Source organism: Amborella trichopoda, chromosome 10 (assembly GCF_054954075.1).
Source record: "Amborella trichopoda isolate Santa Cruz 75 chromosome 10, AtrichopodaSantaCruz75HAP2 v2.0, whole genome shotgun sequence".
Classification (NCBI taxonomy): Eukaryota; Viridiplantae; Streptophyta; class Magnoliopsida; order Amborellales; family Amborellaceae; genus Amborella; species Amborella trichopoda.
The window spans coordinates 5,424,809-5,443,268 of NC_142345.1; the positions used below are offsets into that span (position 1 = coordinate 5,424,809).

At 34.1% G+C, this 18,460-nt stretch overlaps 1 long non-coding RNA gene across 3 annotated transcripts; it reads right to left on the reverse strand.

Annotated features, from left to right (window-relative positions):
- Positions 1–7,431: 7,431 nt before the first annotated feature.
- LOC148780021 (uncharacterized) lies at positions 7,432–18,205 on the reverse strand. Of its 3 annotated transcripts, none has more exons than XR_016043429.1 (3): positions 15,472–18,205; positions 8,325–8,536; positions 7,432–7,974 (listed from the first exon to the last, which is right to left on the reverse strand). It is a non-coding gene; the product is annotated as an uncharacterized LOC148780021 (long non-coding RNA). The 3 variants fall into 3 exon arrangements; XR_016043427.1 differs by having other exon boundaries at positions 8,162–8,536; XR_016043428.1 differs by lacking the exon at positions 15,472–18,205 and adding an exon at positions 10,163–10,613 and having other exon boundaries at positions 8,162–8,536.
- Between the last annotated feature and the right edge of the window lie 255 nt (positions 18,206–18,460).

An 18,460-nucleotide genomic window follows, 5' to 3' on the forward strand; every position in this document is an offset into this window, starting at 1 on the left:
CTATTGGCCAAGCTCAAATTTCAAAAGAAATATTTTTGAACTTTGTGATATATATATATATATATATATATATATATATATATATATATATATATATATATATATATATATATATATATATATATATATATATATATATATATATATATATATAGAAAAGTATTTTCAACGCCTATAGGTAAAAATGAACAGTGATTTCGTCTACTCTCATCATCGTTCAAAGTTCATCGCACGATCACGATTGTCCAGTAATATTTTATTTTTAATTTTTTTGTCTACAAATCGGAATGACCTGAAATTTGGAGCGTGCGTACATATTAGTGAAGCGCACTTAATAAAAATATAAAATAAATAATTCGTAAAAAATAAATTGATCAAAATACCCCTGAAAAGTTTTGGGGGTATTTTAGTTAATTTGTTTCATGTAAAATATTTTTTTGATATTTTTCGTAGATTCACCAATGTTTTATTAACACACTCTCCAAATCAGGTCATTCCGATTTGTAGAAAAAAAAAAAAAAAAAAACACTACTGGACAATCGTAATCGTGTGATGAACTTTGGACGGTGATGAGGGTAGGCAAAATCACTGTTCATTTTTACCTATAGGAGTTTTGTAGTATCTTCTTTTATATATATATATATATATATATATATCTTGATCAGAACTTGATCCCACCTGACAGTTTGGATTCGGGTTTGATCGACTTGGACCTAACAACTTGTGGAGTCTGGTTCGGGTTTGGACCCGACCAGACGAATGCTATAAACTGCACCTTTTCCGAAACTTGAAATTTAGAATTTCTTGAATGGCAATCCCAACCGGCTCATTTTGGCAGTGTTATAACTTGCATATGCTTCTCTTTTATGTTACGTTCCAAATGTTACCATATCAAGCCAAAAGATTATATGCTCTCAAGGGGGCATCTCAAGGTAGGCAACTTCTGGCATGAAATAATTACAAAAATCCATGCATCTATCTATCTAACCATGAGGTAAATCAATAATTGCTCCTTTGATACAGAAAAAAATATACACCATTCAGTAGTTTAAATCAACTACTACTCCTATGATACAAAAAAAGTATACACCATTCCGTAGTTTCGAATAAATCATATAGCAATTCTCTCTTTATGAAAATATTGAATAAATGAGTCAATGCACCAATATCAGCCATAAAAGGTCCAACCCATAACAAATGAGAAGCTACATGACTGAGCTCCAACATAATTACCTTGATATAGTTGACTCTTCTAAGTACTTGAATATTTCTCAACTCTTTCGGTGCATTCACTAATATTCCTTGTGAACATAGTAGCCAAATAATCCTAATCTGTTGTATAAAGAAGACATTGTATGATATTTTATGTTACGTTCCAAGTGTTATTATATCAAGCCAAAAGCTTATATGCTCTCAAGAGGGCATCTCAAGTGTAGATTTGATGTATTTATTAGATAAGATACATGGAATAAATGGTCTAGCAATAAGCTCAACTTTGATGGAAGTTCTTTTGGAAATCTAGAACGTGAGAGTTTTTTGTTTTGTTTTTGGAGATGGGGTAGAGATAGGTAAGAGATCATAAAGGACGGATATTATTATTTTTTGGATAATTCAGTGGAGAAGACAACCCTCTCCCCGTTTTTTGAAGTAGATTAAAAGATAATGGGGAAATCTTGAAGCAATATTTTGGGCTGTGACGGCCAATGAGGCAAAATTAAGATTATTACTGCGAGAATCTAGCCATGGAGAGGCATAATTAAGATTCTTACTGCAAGGTTTGAATCTAGCCATGGAGTTGTTCAAAAAATCATAGCTGAGGGGCATTTAATGTGAGAGAGATATAAAGGTTCCTTGGTTTATGTTCAATTTATTGTAGATATTTGAGCTGGGAAATTGAACAAGAGAAAAATTAAAAGGTATGATTTGATTATGTGTATGCTTTACGTTATTTTTCGTCTATTTTCTTTCATTTTTATTTTGTATTTGAGGACTTAATACATAATTATAAGTATGATTGTAGGATTATTACCATAAAAATTTGTTGTTTATAACATAAATTATGAGCTCATTATATCATTTTTAAGATTTTACTATAGATTAAAAAATTTAAATAAAGAACATTTTCTTTGATATAAAGCTCACCACTAAAAAAAAAAATTCCGTACTTATTAATATCATGTATAGCTAATCTTTTAAAAACTTTTAAAGTTATCAACAAAATAATTTCATTTTTTACAATAAATTCCTTTTTTTGATTACTTATATATATATATATATATATATATATATATGTATATATATATATATATATTAAAGATTTTTACCACAGATTAAAATTTTTAAACAAATAACTTTTTTTTTGATACAATACTCGCCACTAAAAGGAAAAATTATTTAAAAAATAGATTATGAATTTCTATACTTATTAATTTCATGTTTGAACAATTTTTTAACAATTCTAAAGTTATCGAAAATTAATTTTGCAAGAAATTATTTTTTATGATCACATTTAAACAATTTTTCGGCGTGAGTTCGAGTAACTTGGACCGATTTGCACCGACTACTGTAGCAGCAAACCAAACGTTAAAAAAACTATATAAAAAATCCAAAAAAAAGAGAAATGTATGTTTAAACTAAGATTAAGCAAAACATTTCAGAATAATGTTAAAAAATATTAAAATATAGATTTTTAAAAAATCAACTTTTGATTGGGGGTATTTTTGAAATGATCCAAAACAATAGGAAAAATATAAAAATAAGTATTATAGGCAAACAAAAAATATAAAAAATAAGTATTTATGGTCAAACCATTTTTTCAATCTTCGCCAAAATGACAGAAGACATAAAAAAACATATCCAAAATAAATTTCTTACTTTTTAGGATTTTTATATTTTTTTGAATGTTTTTAATGTGCTCAAGTTGGACACCCAACTCGGGACAACTAGGACTCGACAAGTACCAAAGCTCAAATAACTCAACCGAGTAGAAACTACTGGCCAATTTTTAAATAACTATTTTTTTACCTGTAAGCCACAAATCTCTCGATCACTCAAATTTCTCTCAAAAACCAATCTTCGTTGGAGCTCACGTTTCCCCTATGTCTTATGTTACCTTGGGTGAAGAAAATCGAAATGATAATGAACTCATGCTACTCTATCTTATCTTGCCTTGGAAAGAGAAAATAAATCTTACAATACGATACGATTTATTGTACGATTTATTTTGTATTAAAAAAAAGAAAGAAAATAAATCGTACAATAAATGTATCATGTGTTGTGTTGTATTATCATCCACCTCTTAGGTCCAGTTTTTATGCTTTTTTTTACCTTCTTTTTTGGTTCTTAAATACATTATGTCCAATGTGTTGAATCGCTTCTATTAGAGAGTATTGAATTTTGTTTCTTAGCTGATATTTTATGTCCTGGATATTGTTATATTGCATAGGTGATTGTTGCGCATCTTTCACAAAACTAATCTCTTGAATATCAAATTTTCATGAATTCAGATGTTTAGTTTGATGAATATTTCTTATTGAGATTGACGAAGTTTGCGTATGTGATGTTGAAATATGAATACTGTATTTGTTTTATATCTTATTCTTTTCAAGTTTGTATATCTTATTCTTTTAAGTTTTGTTTTATTTGGGCTTTATTTTTGCTCTATCACCCTAATTATTATTTTTAAAATTTTCTTCTTACTCTAGAACTTAAACGCCTTCCACATTTACGGATGTATATTGATTCTCTCCAAGGGATGTGCTACACAATTTATAAGATCGATTATTTCATTTGTACGTACAGTGTATGTAATCCAACTAGTAAAGATAATTCGGTAGTGGGCGAACAATACGGAAAGGAGCAATATATTTCAAGATGAGGGGTAGCACCATAAAATATATTGTATTAATATGTCAAGGTGTTATATTATAGGTAAACAAAAAAGAAAAACTTAAAATTAGGAATTCGTCATATATATATATATATATATATATATATATATATATATATATATATATATATATATATATATATATATATATATATATATAGAGGAAAAGTCTTCCCAACGCCTATAGGCGAAAATGAATAGTGATTTCGCAATCCTCATTATCATCCAAAGTTCATCGTACGGTCACGATTGTCAAGTAGTATTTTATTTTTTATTTTTTTTCTACAAATCGGAATGACCTGAAATTTGGAGCTTGTGTTCATCGAAATAGATGAATATACAAAAAAATATAAAAATAATAATTCACTAAAAATAAATTGACCAAAATATTCCCAAAACTTTTGGGGGGTATTTTGGTCAATATTTTTATGTAGAATATTTTTTTGATATTTTTCATAGATTTTTTATTTTTTATGAACACAGGCTCCAAATTTCAGATCATTCTGATTTGTAGAAAAAAAATAAAAATAAAATACTATCAGATAATCGTGACCGTGCGATGAACTTTGAATGATGATGAAAGTGGGTAAAATCACTGTTGTGCCTGTAAACGTTTTGTAGTATCTTCCTTAACCAATCAATGCAATGATAAATGAGAACCGTTCTCTCTCTATAATGTCTTTTACGATATCTCGTAGTTCTCTCTCTAAATATGTAAAACCGAAACATCTCAAACTCCTCAAATCCTCTCTCTTATAAATTCACAGATATTTGCTTACCCCTCTCTCTCTATCTCAGGCTTTGAAGAACTTGCAAAAGAAGAAGGCCCGTTTTCTTTAACGAGGTCTCTCTCTTTTACCCTTTTTCTCTCTTGCATGTTATGTTCATTGTAATTAACACGTACATTTTTTTGGTGAAGAGATGGGTTTTCTATCTCGCAATTTACTTGATGAGCTAGTAGAAGAAATCCTTGTGAAGTTGCCGGCACCTTCCATCCTTAGTTTCCAAAGGGCCTCCAAGTCTTGGTATAGCCTCCTTTCCTCTCCTTGCTTTCTAAAACTCCACTCTCACTTCTCATTCTTTCTTCCAACCTTTTGCACTCTTCCACCCATTCTTACATATAAAGCCTCTTATTCTCACCGTCTCCCTCAAACACCATAAACACTTCATGCAACTCCGTGAACTACATGCCTCTTCATGGATTCCAAGAAAAATAAAATGCAGCAATGGCGTACTTTGCATATTAATTAATAGGGGTGCCTTATGCATTGGCGTACTTTGCATATTAATTAATAGGGGTGCCTTGTGCATTGTCAACCCTGCAACAGGCCAATTCACCTGCCTTCCCCATATTCATGGGCTAGTCATTTTTGGATTCCATTTTTACCCCCAAAATTGTAAATTCAAGGTGTTAGCAGTGCTTTCATTTATTGGAAGTTACAGTATCTTCGACACATCCATCGGAAAATGGGTGCTCTTCGACAACATAGCGTCTTTCAAAGCTCTAATCTACGGCTCGCTAGAACTCAAAACCATTGAACATACATGTTACAACTACATCTACAACTTCAACCCCCCGTATGATATGCAGCTGATTAGTTTCGACATGGTGAAAGAGGAGGTAGAGATCATACTAGCACCACAACAAATAAATTGTGATGATGATGGTGAGGTGGTGGAATAGGATGGCTGTGTTTCAATTGAGAGTGGGAGGTTGAATGGTTTGTTATCAAGTGTGGAGGGATTATATCATGGTCATTACCTGTCCTCCAAACCCACTTTTTGATAAGAAGGCAAAAAGGAAGGTGGTAAAAAGAAGACGAGCTTTGCTCAATCATGTCCAAGTGCAAAAAGATGAAGACATCTTCCCTAACAAGACTCACCATAGTTTTCAATATGGTTTGGTGGTTTTTTTATGGTTAGACACTCATGTACTATGGTTTTCAACATGGTTTGGTGGTTCTCATAGTTAGACTCATGTAATATGGTTGTTTGTCTTGGTTAGACTCATCTAATGTGATTGTTTGAGTTGGGCTTGGCGGGTGACTGCGAAATTTTGAGTTGGTTGTTTTCTTATGTTCCATTTAAGTTGAATTTATGGAGAAACTTTGGCTGTAATTTATTTTTCATTACAATTTTAATTGATGGCTCTTAACTCTATCTTCTTGCTTATAACCCATTTGTATGTGTGAATGATCTCTCTCTCGCTGTTTTATGACTGTTTCGTGCCAATAAAAATTGACCAGGCTTTAGTGCTCTTATCTAGTAGTGAATATTGATTTGATAAGGTCTTGATAATTTTGAGTTAGAATATCAAGCACCATGCCAAAGGGAAGGTGAATAAAGTATATGAAGAGGTCATAGATGAACTAGATCTTGGGACCCCCTCAATGTGAGCCCCACAATCTCTTGCTCTACCCTTTGGGAAAAAAAAAAAAAAACAAAACATATATGGTATGTTTTGAATAAGCCTTATAATTGTATCCGAATTGATGTTTGCATGGACATGTCTCCTGCCATATTAGCTTTTAAAGCCAAAGTTATGAACACTCTTTGTTTTTTTCTGTTTTTCTTGAAGGTTCACAGTTGCTAATATAACCAAAGTAGTGAACACTTTAAACATATATTAAAGGAAAATACTACACAACGCCTATAGGTGAAAATGAACAAATGAACAGTGATTTCGCCTACCCTAATTACCGTTCAAAGTTCATCGTGCAGTTACGATTGTCCGGTAGTGTTTCATTTTTTTTCTACAAATCGAAATGACTTGAAAGTTGAATTGTATATTCATCAAAAATAAGGGAATCTTCAAAAATTAAAAAAACAATATTTTACATGAAAACAGTTGACTAAAATACCCCCAAAAAGTTTCGGGGGTATTTTGATCAATTTACTTTTTACGGATAATTGTTTTTATATTTTTATTAGATGCGCTTTGATAAGATTTACATACCTTCCAAATTTCAGGTCATTCCGATCTGTAGAAAAAAAATGAAAAATAAAATACTACCAGACAATCGCGACCGAGCGATAAAATTTGGACGGTGATGAGAGTAGACGAAATCACTATTCATTTTTGCCTATAGGCATTGGAAAGACTTTTCCATATTTAAATATGTCCCTCATATTTGCGTTCATGTAACATTGCTGACTATCCACGACTGGTACCATTGGAATTAGTTGCTTTTTCCCAAAACTATTTACAATGAATCATCATCGATTACAAACATAGTCCTCCAACAGGAATGCAGTGTTCATGGTTTCAAGTGTTATGCTTGCTTGCGTGGGTAACAATAAACTCAATATTTATTGGCTCACTGGCTTGACTAGAATGTACTATTGGTGAGAAGTATAACTGAGACATGCTTTTCAAGGTTTTATCCTGTATAATTTCCCATTGGACTTCTTCCTTTCCCTTTTCCAAATATCCATCTGGTAGGAGTAAATGCAACTAGGAAACTGTCACGTCCCTGAACAAACCAGAATTGAGTCACACAGTATAGATTTAACATAATCTCCCAAAGAATATTTGAGGAACCTTTTATAAAGAAAAATTTGTTAGCAAATGATATACATTTATATGGCAATTCTGTTTTCCTATAAATCAAGAAGTCCACTGCTCAAATCAGGATACAAGTAATTTGAAATAATTGCACATAACATGTTTACAAGTCTATTATCTCTTATTTTCTACCATTTCTTTCTCCTGTTAATGTGAAAATTAGACTTGACCAGCCAACTTAACCCGAAAAACAGTTATAGACACAAACTAGCCTAAACCATGGCTATGCAGATGAATTTGAACGCAACCCAGCATTTGATCCAGGAAAATCTCCCATCATTTTTCTTGCCAGTTAGAAAAGCCTCATTCCAAGTATTAAACACTGCATGAGTCAAGTGTCTTGTCAACATGGCTATATCTTCAGTAGTCACATTCCATGTATTTGAAAATGAAAATCCTCCCTTCCTCCTCTCAGGTTTAACTCCAAGAAGACCCACTCTCCAAGGCCTCCATCTCCATGTCAAACCACTAAGAGTTTTAGATTACTTCAGAAGGCAAAATCACCAGCAACTGCCCCCTCCTAGACATAACAAATATGGCATTTTCAAATACTTTCTGATACTTTTAACAGAACAAAAACCAATGGCAGTTTTGTAATTGTTATAAAACTAGTATCACATATGAAAGCAGGTGGCACTTTAATGGTTTGACGTTTTGAAGCTAGAATTGTCAAAGCAATGAATTGGGAGAATGAACTCGAGTAGTACCATTAACTATCAGGGAGTTTACCATCCTTGGGAGCTGAAGAACTGAACTATCCAGAAGGGGAAGGATCCTTCTAACGGTTGATATGAATAATACGAAACTTTGAAAAAAACTTTTCAGAACTGAAATTCAAAGCTAGGAACCAACATCATTTGGATATCTCACCAAATATTGGTTGGACAGATAATTCATCCTCTTAAAACTCACAACGGTCCACATTGGCACCACCTGATTGTGGCTTTCATGCTCATTTGATGTAAACCATTGCATATGTTCCTCTGGAAGTCACAAACACTCAAGCAAACGAAGCTTAGCAGCACCTACATAAGCCTTCTTATTCAGAAAACGTTCAACCTTGAGGGATAATTTTCCTTTCCCTGCATCAATAATCAGTATTATTAGAAGCAAAATAATTTCAACAGGTTTAGCAAATTGGTTTTATAATTTTAGAGCTCAAGAACAATCAAGACAATATTATATAAAGAAAAGCATAAAATCACTTCAAGTTAACAAATAATACCCTGGGGAATACACTTCATGAAACATTAGGCTCTTTCATCCTATGCATTTGTGGCACTGAGAGAAGAGCAACCATTTCATCCTTAGAGGAAAATAATGAGAGTAGGCTTCATGATTGCCAGCAATGTAAATTGTAACACTCTAAAACTCTAAAACTCTAAAATTGGAGGGCCCAGTGACACTATCAAAAACATATATGGGTAGGTTAGGTTTTCAAATCAGTGGGGTTCTTGCTACTTCACTCATAGACATGTACTCAAAGTGTGGGAGCATTGAGATTGCCCTCGAGGTTTTACAGACGTTACCTGAAAGGAGGGTCGGCCATTGGACAGCAATTATCATCGGGCGAGCAATGCATGGTCTAGCCAATCATGCTCTCGAATTATTCAAAGAAATGCAAAGTATGTGAGACCTCATGCTCTTACATTCCTGGTGTGTTGAATGCATGTAGCCATGCCGGTATGGTCCATGAGGGTCGCTTGTATTTCGAGCTCATAACCCATGAATATGGCATCATACCGACCATTCAACATTATGGTTGCATTGTTGACATGTTAAGTCGATCTGGTCATTTAGAAGAGGCAAAGGGTGTCATAGAGAGGATTTCTCTGCGATCAAATGAGGTAATTTGGGTGATTCTACTTGGTGGGTGCAGAAAACATGGAAACATTGAGATTGGTGAGTATGCAGCTAAGCGTGTGATGGAGTTAGATCCAAATGCAACTGGTTGGTATGTATTTCTCTCTAATATATATGCAGCCGCCGCTGGTCGATGGGATGATATGGCGAAGGTGAGAAAAAGCATGAGATGGAGAGGGGTGAGAAAGGACCCAGGTCGTAGTCTGATCAATCATGTTGGTGTGATACATGAGTTCATTGTCAGAGATGGATCTCATCCTCGAACTGAGGAAATTTACTTGAAGTTGGATGAGATGCACCAAAGATTGAAGTGTATGGGATATGAACCAGATATAACTCAGGTCTTGTTGCATATAGATGATAGTGAGAAGGAAGCTGTGTTGTCCTATCATAGTGAGAAGCTGCCTCTGTTTTACAGAACAAATTCACTTGGAGACGGGGGAATTTGGAGGACATAAAGGGATGCATGAATTGTTTGTGTTTGATTTGGACATGACTTGGTTTAACTTCTTCTGTTCTTTTTGTTTTTGGCTACATAAATTCTCTGCCTAAAGAAATGGTATAGAACTCCAAGGTGCCTAAATAAATTCTCTGCCTAAAGAAATGGCTACATAAATTATTGTTTTTAACTTTCATATACCACACCTAGGGTGTCTTACAGTACTTTATATTTGATTGCCCCTAGTTGTGTATAGGGGACACAAAAATGGTGCAGTTCCTTATGAATTCAATACAGTCAAATGGTGCAGTTCCTTATGAATTCAATACAGTCACAGAAATCATCTTAGATTACATAAGAAGCAATAGGAATGGAATGACTGATTCAAATGTAAACTGTAGCTTACTTTATGATATGGAACAGACTTTCTTTGAGTTTATAAATACAGAAGATGGCTAAACTAAGTACTGTGCTGTAGAGGAGGTGAAAGTATTCAATCAGAGCTCAAGGCTTTAAGTGTGAAATCAGAGGGTGGGGAGTCTATCATTGACTATGCTCACATCTGCTTGTTGAAGATAGGATGCCTTTTGACCTTTCTCTAAGCAAAGTTGAATGCTGTCTGTTGCATGTTGTCCCCTTGGAGATGAGGCAGAGGATTAGGGCTTGACGCACATGAATGAGGCAGACATTTCCTAGGATAAATCATATTCATCTTCTCACAGAAGTTGTTATATTTTTCATTAAAAGTTGAAATGCTACTACTTCATGTCTATAGTAGAATGAAAAAACTTACCATGTGAAGGCATATAGATATTTTATTTGAATTTCACAATCAACTATTCTATACATTTTTTTGGTTCACAATCTTATTGTGAAAATATTTTCTTTTGAGTATATGATATGACAACTCATAAAAATCATATAAACTAATATAATTTTGAATAAACTGTATCAATACTAATGTTTCATCAACAACAAGCGTGATTTGGTAACTTTTTCTTTTTTTTTGTATGTTTTTTCATTTAATTATGAATTTCAAAATTTTCATGAAAATTTTATGAGTGCTTTGAACATTTTTTAAATTTTGTTATTTCTTTTTGGTTACTTTATGAAAACTAACAAATACTAAACTAAGTGCTTTGAACATTTTTTAAATTTCGTTATTTCTTTTTGGTTACTTTATGAAAACTAACAAATACTAAACTAGATTGTAATATTTAAATTCTTAAATTGTGAATTTAAATTTTTTAATCTCTGAAATAAATTTCACTTCTTTATTTATTATAGGAAATAGGAAAAAATCTGGACACTAATTTTATTTTCTTTCAATTTTTTGAAAATTAAAAATTTTAAGTGCGTAATTTTAGGCTTAACATACTTAATCAATTGCTTCACTTACGCTACAGCAGTCGTTTTTTCTATGGCGCCTGACCTGCACCCGCTAACCAAAACTTACTATCACAAGTGCCAAGTGCCTGCTACAGGAACAAAAGGGACTTTTTTTCTAAAGCCACTCACCGCTTGTGCCCTTCCCTAGAACAAGTTTCTTTTGTTAACTTCGCTTTCAACAATGGCAAGGAGTTTTCTACGAGCCGAGTAAGCGCTGAAGTAGTGGGTCGGGTGTTGTTCTATAGGTCACTTAGAAGGGCTCCGGATAGTTGTTCTATTTTGGAGAGGAACGTTATGGTTGTTCCCTCGACTGACCGAACCCTCACTTCAAGAGGGATGTAGATGCTCCTTTCTGGGCTGAGGGGAGTTCTGCCTCCTTGTCGTAAGAAGATTTTGAACTATAGCTACAAGAGAGAGGAAGCATGTTCGCCCACTAGCAATTGCACTAGATAATGTGGCGTGGCTTAAAGAAATAGTTTATGGCTAAGTTTTTTATTAATTTTTTATTTCCATTCTACTTTTACTTTCCCATATTTTTAAACATTTTTGCCTAATCATAAGTTTAAAATAAAAAATAATTTTTAAAATCTTTCATATTTTAAAAGAGAAGGTTTATATAGAGCAGAGGCTCTAAACAATCAAATTAGAGCCTGCCTCAAAAATTTTATTAGATGAGATTGTTTTGTTGCCCAAATATTCTCAAATTGATCATCTCCATATCAAAAAGCATGTACATGAGTAAAAAATGGATTTCAAGTTTTGAAAATAATGCATCTTGTAGCACATTTTTGGATCGACAATTTTTAGTATTTTCAAGTCTTCACAGATCTGCTCAATCTACACTATTTTTGAATCTTTAAATTTTATAATTAAAGATAAAAATATATTTTAAGGTTATCACAAAGATTTCCAATATTGAAACCACATTTCTTGACATTGTTTGATGGTGAGCTTTACATTGATTGTTTAGAGCCTCAACTTTATGCAAACCACACCCTATTTTAAATTTATGATTTTAAATTATTTAGATTTCCATTGCACATTAACATATTTCTTAAGGATTTTTACAGTATAAAATAGTATATTCTTGAAGAAAGTTTGTGCCCCATAAGAGTAGCTTTTCAATTGTTTTTATTAGGGCAAGCTTTCTATGCTTTCCCTACAACATAAAATTTATATAATTCCTCTTTGTCCAACTGTCTGGAGGGCTAAAATTGCCCCAATTACAATGTCACATCTCTACACTATTTTATTTTTTATTTTGAATGGAGGGCTAAGATTGCCCCAATTTTAAGGGGTATTTTGATTATTATATTTTATCGAAAATTTATTTTTAATATTTTTTATAGTTGAGATCCAATGAGAGGATGGGACATACCAAATTTCATATTCATAAAATTTTTATAAAAAAATTTAAAATAAAATACTTTGAGACATCGGATCTAAGCTCAAACGGTGAGTAGCTCTTTTGATCAAAATTGGACGGCTGGATGGTAGGGGAAGCATAGATCTTCTATGCTGTAGGGGAAGTATAGAAACCTTTCTCTTTTTATTATATAATTTTAAATTTGTGAAGTTTTCATGCAACACATATAAGCCACCTCTTTCTTTTTGATAAGCAAAACACAAATCAGTATTCCTATTAAATGATCTTTTAACACGAAAATAAAAAAACTTCTATGGCTTGTTTTAAAAAGTTTGTAACATATAATAATTGAAGAAAATAATTTTTGTACTTTTTACGATCTAACATTAAATTGTTGCCTCATAGGTCTCTAACATCTAACTATTGCATAATAGATCGCTTTGGTTATTGAATATTTGATCACTGTTCTACCGATCAATTTTACGTACAATGCATGTAATTCGACTAGCTTCAAGCATTTTCACAAGGTTTAAAAAGAAAACCAATAATTGATAAGGATAGGAAATCAGAATTAAATTGATGGAAATAAATATTTTTATCGGAACACATGAAGGTTGTATCTTATTTCATACTTCTCTCTTTCTTTGCCATGTTTCAAAATCTCTTATTTATGAAGTAACAATCAGAGCGCCATAATCCGGTGCTGCACCCGCTTACGTAGAGTCTTGGAAGGGGTGAGCTGAAAACAGTCCTAACTTTTATTATTTTATACATAAAGTGGCTGCTCTTAGGACTTGAACCCGCTCTTGCGGCTACCTGTGCCTTTTACCGTCACAACAAATGATGACCCCTTTATGAAGTAACAAGATTACAAATACAAAATGCCAGTAATAATAATATCAGAAATATATAACTAGACAAGATATCCTCTCATTTATTAAAAATTTTAATATATAAGATTGAGATTAATCGAAAATAATTAATCAATATCATCAATTACCAAATATTTCCAATATATATTGTGTGAACAAATATAACAACAAAGCATCATTTTGTTAAGGAAAAAGTTTATGGAAGTACAATGCTCTAAACAATCAAATTAAGGTGCACGTGAAAACGTTGTCTAGAAGATGTTGGTTAGATGCTCAAAAACCTTCAAATTGATTATCACGACCTCAAGATGCATAGACATGAGGAAAAAAATGGATTTCAAGTTTTGAAAATAGTGCAACTTGTATTGTATTTTTGAACCGTCAATTTTCAAGACTTTCAAGTTTCCATAGATCTACTTGATCTACACTATTTTTGAAGTTTAAATTAGAGATGAAAATATATGTTAAAGCTATCACAAAGATTTCTCGTATTGAAACCACATTTCTCGACACTATTTAAAGGTATGTTTTACTTTGATTGTCATAGAAATTTTTTAGTATGGTAACCTTCGCCCCCTACCTGTTTTATTAAATAATCAAAAGAGGTTTCACATAAACACATCTTATACAACCCTTGGCGAGGGAACACTAGATGAAAGGTAAGGCAGTACAAAATTGGGCCTTGCATTGCTAGTCAGCAAAAGGTCCAAGCTTGGATATACTATTTGCCAAAATTAAATGCAATCTCACACTTTCGTGTGTTATATATGCACGCAGTATTTTCAATTGGCAAAAGATAACTATCAGCATTGTGGTAAATGAGAATCAACATATGCAGTTAGGAGCCTCATGGTTAAACATATATTAATGTCAAATTTTACAATTTTCTGAATTATTTCAGTGGCACATTAAACATGAAGCGTAATGTCAAATTTTACAATTTTTTGAATTATTTCAGTGGCACATTAAACATGAAGCGAAAAGCAAAACTGTGTTTACCAATTGTGTAGTAGCCAATAAAAATGAGAATCTTTGGATTGAAAGCATGCTGGAATGACCTCAATAACAAATGAGATTGTCTACAAAGAGACCATTTATCTTTTGATAATGGAGGTTACAACTATTCCCACTTATTAGATGTTAAATTGGATGGCTTGGGTTGAGTCATGAAGTCCAAAAATTTATTTAATTTTTAAAACTGTGTGTCAGTTGAATGAAATTCTTACAACCACCAATTTTAAAATTTAAGGGACAAGAATACTTGCAACATCTATGTATAAAAGATAAATGGTCTTTGCAGATTATCCTATAACAAATTGGATAATTGCCTCTTTCTTTGGAAAACAATTTCAAGTGTGCGCATAATGAAAGGAAAAATAAAAACTAAATATCATATAATCTACAATTCAAGTAATAACATCACAAATACCTTGATTACTATGATAGTAGATCAATAAAATTGGAACTGATTTTAACACCCTTATTTTGTTACCAAATTATAAACGCCTCAAACTTACTACTGTTACCAGAAAATACAATGGTATTATGATGAGCCCAAAAAATTCACATTTTAAGATTTAACACCATTACAAATGGCCCATGCATGGCAAGATCTCCAAAAAGAAAAGTAATTTTTAAATATTCAATAAAAAAGTTAAAATTTTATTTGAACTTTGTAATAACTTTTTTTTTAAAAAAAGATGAAATTACCTATTTTTTATGATTTTTGAAAAACCAAAAATTTTAAATTTCACATTATTCAAAAACCTAATTTCTTTAAGTATGTGACGATAACATGTGATCCCACTTTGCTATACAGACCAATCTGTGCACCTAATCTTCTTACTCCCAAACCCAATTAAAAAATCTAGAAAGAGAAAAGAAAGAGAACAAGAAAATCCTAGAAAGAGAAAATAGTAGAGCAAGCACCTGAAAACAAGCGCCACAATCAATTCCTTTTCGCTACAAAGCAGAGCTAGCAACAACAACGTACCCAAAGCCAATGCCATGAAGCCTCAAAAACCCATAAAAAAATTCACATAAAATGACGATTACAGGAAGAAAAACAATAGAATTGTGAAATTATACCTGGAATGGCAGAAGGGGAGGAATAATAGGCAACCTTTGATCGATGGACGCATCGATCAGAGGCCATCGCATAAGAGAGAGAAAGTAGGAGTGTAACGATGAAGAATGCCATGCTTTCTTCGATTTAAAGGTTCAACAAACTACAAATGTGAATGGAATGAAAATGGGGAGGTTTTACAACAATTTGTGAGTGGATAGAAGTTGTCAACATGCATAGAGGAAACAAAGCAAGTTCAAGAAATTAGACATGGGTTTTTCAGTTTTCACAGCCACAACAGTTTGTGACTTCTTCCTGAACTAGTATTTGTGAAGGATCATCATGGCCACTGGTTTGAGCCCCTGTTGTGACTCGAACTGGTGGGCAATTTTGAACACAATGGTGGTAGCCGGATCTTGAGCCTCAAGCGAGTAAGGAATTGCAGCAATTGTGGGTGACGAAATTGTCGATAAGGGGATCTGGTTTTCACAGTGGAGTTTTGGGGAAAACCTTGTCAATTTCGGAGCGTTTCGAGGCTGCAATAATCTGGATCTTCGTACAAATTATTAGGGTTCAGGCTTAGGCTTGAGTGGTTAGAAGATGATGCTACATCTCTCTAGAAGGCAGCTCTACATGATTATGTAATTTGGGAGAGCGAGAAGAGAAGAGAAAGAGAAGCCCAAATTCATGATTATCAAATCAAAAGCCTCTTCGAGTGGATTTTTTTGGAGAGCCAGAAGAGGGAGAAAGAGAAGACATAAGGGTTTCATTGCCTCCAAAGATTAATGGGTTTTTAAAGGGCTTGCAGGTATCCAATTCTAGAGAGATAAGCAAGGATTGGGTTTAGAGTCCTTTTGTAGAGGGTATGCAAAAACCCAAGTTTAGAGAGAAACCAGGGTTGGGCTTAGGTTTTGGTCTCTGTTTTAGAGAGAGAAACAACAAGGTTTCTAGAGAGAGGCACCTTGGGTGCACGTTTCCTCTTCAAAGCTTTGATGAGAGAGACGAAGGGGCCTTTAGGCACTTTATGTGATCAATAGCAGAAAGGATAGGGAGTTTTAGAGAGAGAGATGGGATATTGTGATTTTTTTTTGGGGTAAATCGTAGGGGACTTTAAGTGTGTGTTAGGGCTGCAAAATCCATGGAGGAAGAGGATGGAGATGATGGAGGACTTCGGGATCGTGATTTGCTTCTGGTTGGTTTGAATGGGCTGGAGGAAAGCGTGAGAGTTGCAAAATCGACGGTTGTGGGATGCTTTAGCCCATCCTCAAATGATCTTTTTGAACTTTACTGGGCTAGGCGCTGTGGGGATTTGTCTCATCTTTCGAGTGTATAACTGATAGATGTGCTTTCGTGTTGATGAATGTTGAGGAGGTTAAAAGGGCAATTAGTACGATGATATACACTTTGATCATTAACTTATGGAGTTTTTATGTACATTTTTCTTTTTTTCAAAAAAACATATGCTGGATCAAATTTTTTGGAGTACCTTTATATGCTTGGCATTTAAGTGTGTTTCGTAAGTTAGGTACTCTATGTGGAGATTTTTTGGAGGCAGATATGGGCAATTTCCATAATGAGGAAGCTTCTTATGTATGGATTAGAGTCGAGCAGAATGCTTTGCCCCCCAATCCAAGCAGGTTGAGGATTTTTGTGGGGTAAGAGAATTTCCTCACTAGAGCGGAAGTTGAAGGTCGAAAAGTTCAAAAGTTAGATCCAATTGTGCTAATGAAGTCTGAGAAAGTGCAACATTCCTATAAAGTACTATCGGAAGATAATGATTGGATGGCTATTAGGAGAGATCGCGGTAAGTACAAAGTTGTGCATTAGATAATGATGCAGATAAGGCTCATCAACCAAGATCGATGATGGGAGGCAGAATTGAGGCTGCATTTCCAATTCCACGTGGACGGATGGATCAGATGGAGAATATTGCATCTGCGAAGTTAGAATTAAAAAAGTTTTGGGTGGCAAAAAAGAAGGTGGTCACTAATGAGGTGTCAAAGGCATTATTTAGGAAAAGAGAATTTTCAAAGGGATTTGGAGTTGATCGGGACTCTAAGAGTTTTTATAATTTTACAAGGACAACTGTGGAGAAAGGGCAATGCAGTTATATGACAGATAGAGACATAATGAGAAATGAGCTCATTTCTAGGGAATTGAAATTGACAGATGTGTGGATGATTTAGAAGGTACGAAGATTCTTCAGGAGGCAGGGGATTTGATAGTGTCACGATCCCGCAATCTGTCGCCCTCCGACAGGGGTCAGGGGGCAGGGTTGTGACAGATAGTGGCTAAGAAGGGTGGCGCAACGACATTTTTATCTCGTGTGGTTGGGTGTTGTTCTTTCAAGCCCTTGTCAAATCTGCCTTTTTTGGAATTAGAAAAAAGGCAAATTAGGAGAAAGGCCAACCCCATTATCTCTCTCTTAGACTTCCTATTGGTGGTAAGAGTCTTGCTCGTCTCTAACAAGAGTTGGGTGAAGGCGTTGGGAGAAGAGTGGGCTGCAGGCATGGTGGAGAGATTCCTCCCTTTCAAGAAAGATACTCAACATAAGAAGGAGAGGGAGCCTCGGGTTTCTCTAAAGGCCCAAGGGCTGCCCATTATGGTTTTGGAAGAAGGGGCCATGGCAAATCATGTTCATCTTGAGGCTGAATCTCTTTGAATGTGATGGTTGCTGACTATGATGAAGTTGATATGCCATTGGAGATGGTAGGGGAGGTAGAGGTGCAATTAGCTGTAGAGGAAGGGGGGGCGGGGGGGGGGCTTGAGTTTCATCAAGGTGAGGGGGTAGAGGAGGAAGTCATCCCCCCTTTTAGATGTGATGCTTGTCAAAAATTCTGTGGTAGGAGAGATCGAAGTTACAAAGGAGGAGGAGTTGGCACAAATCTTGGATTCAGCAGCGGACATTGAGAGTCTTTTAGATGATGTGGGTATATTAGATGTACCCATTACTACAGTCATGAAGGTTTTAAAGGCGAGGAAAAAGTGGATGAGGTAAAAGGTAAGAGTGAT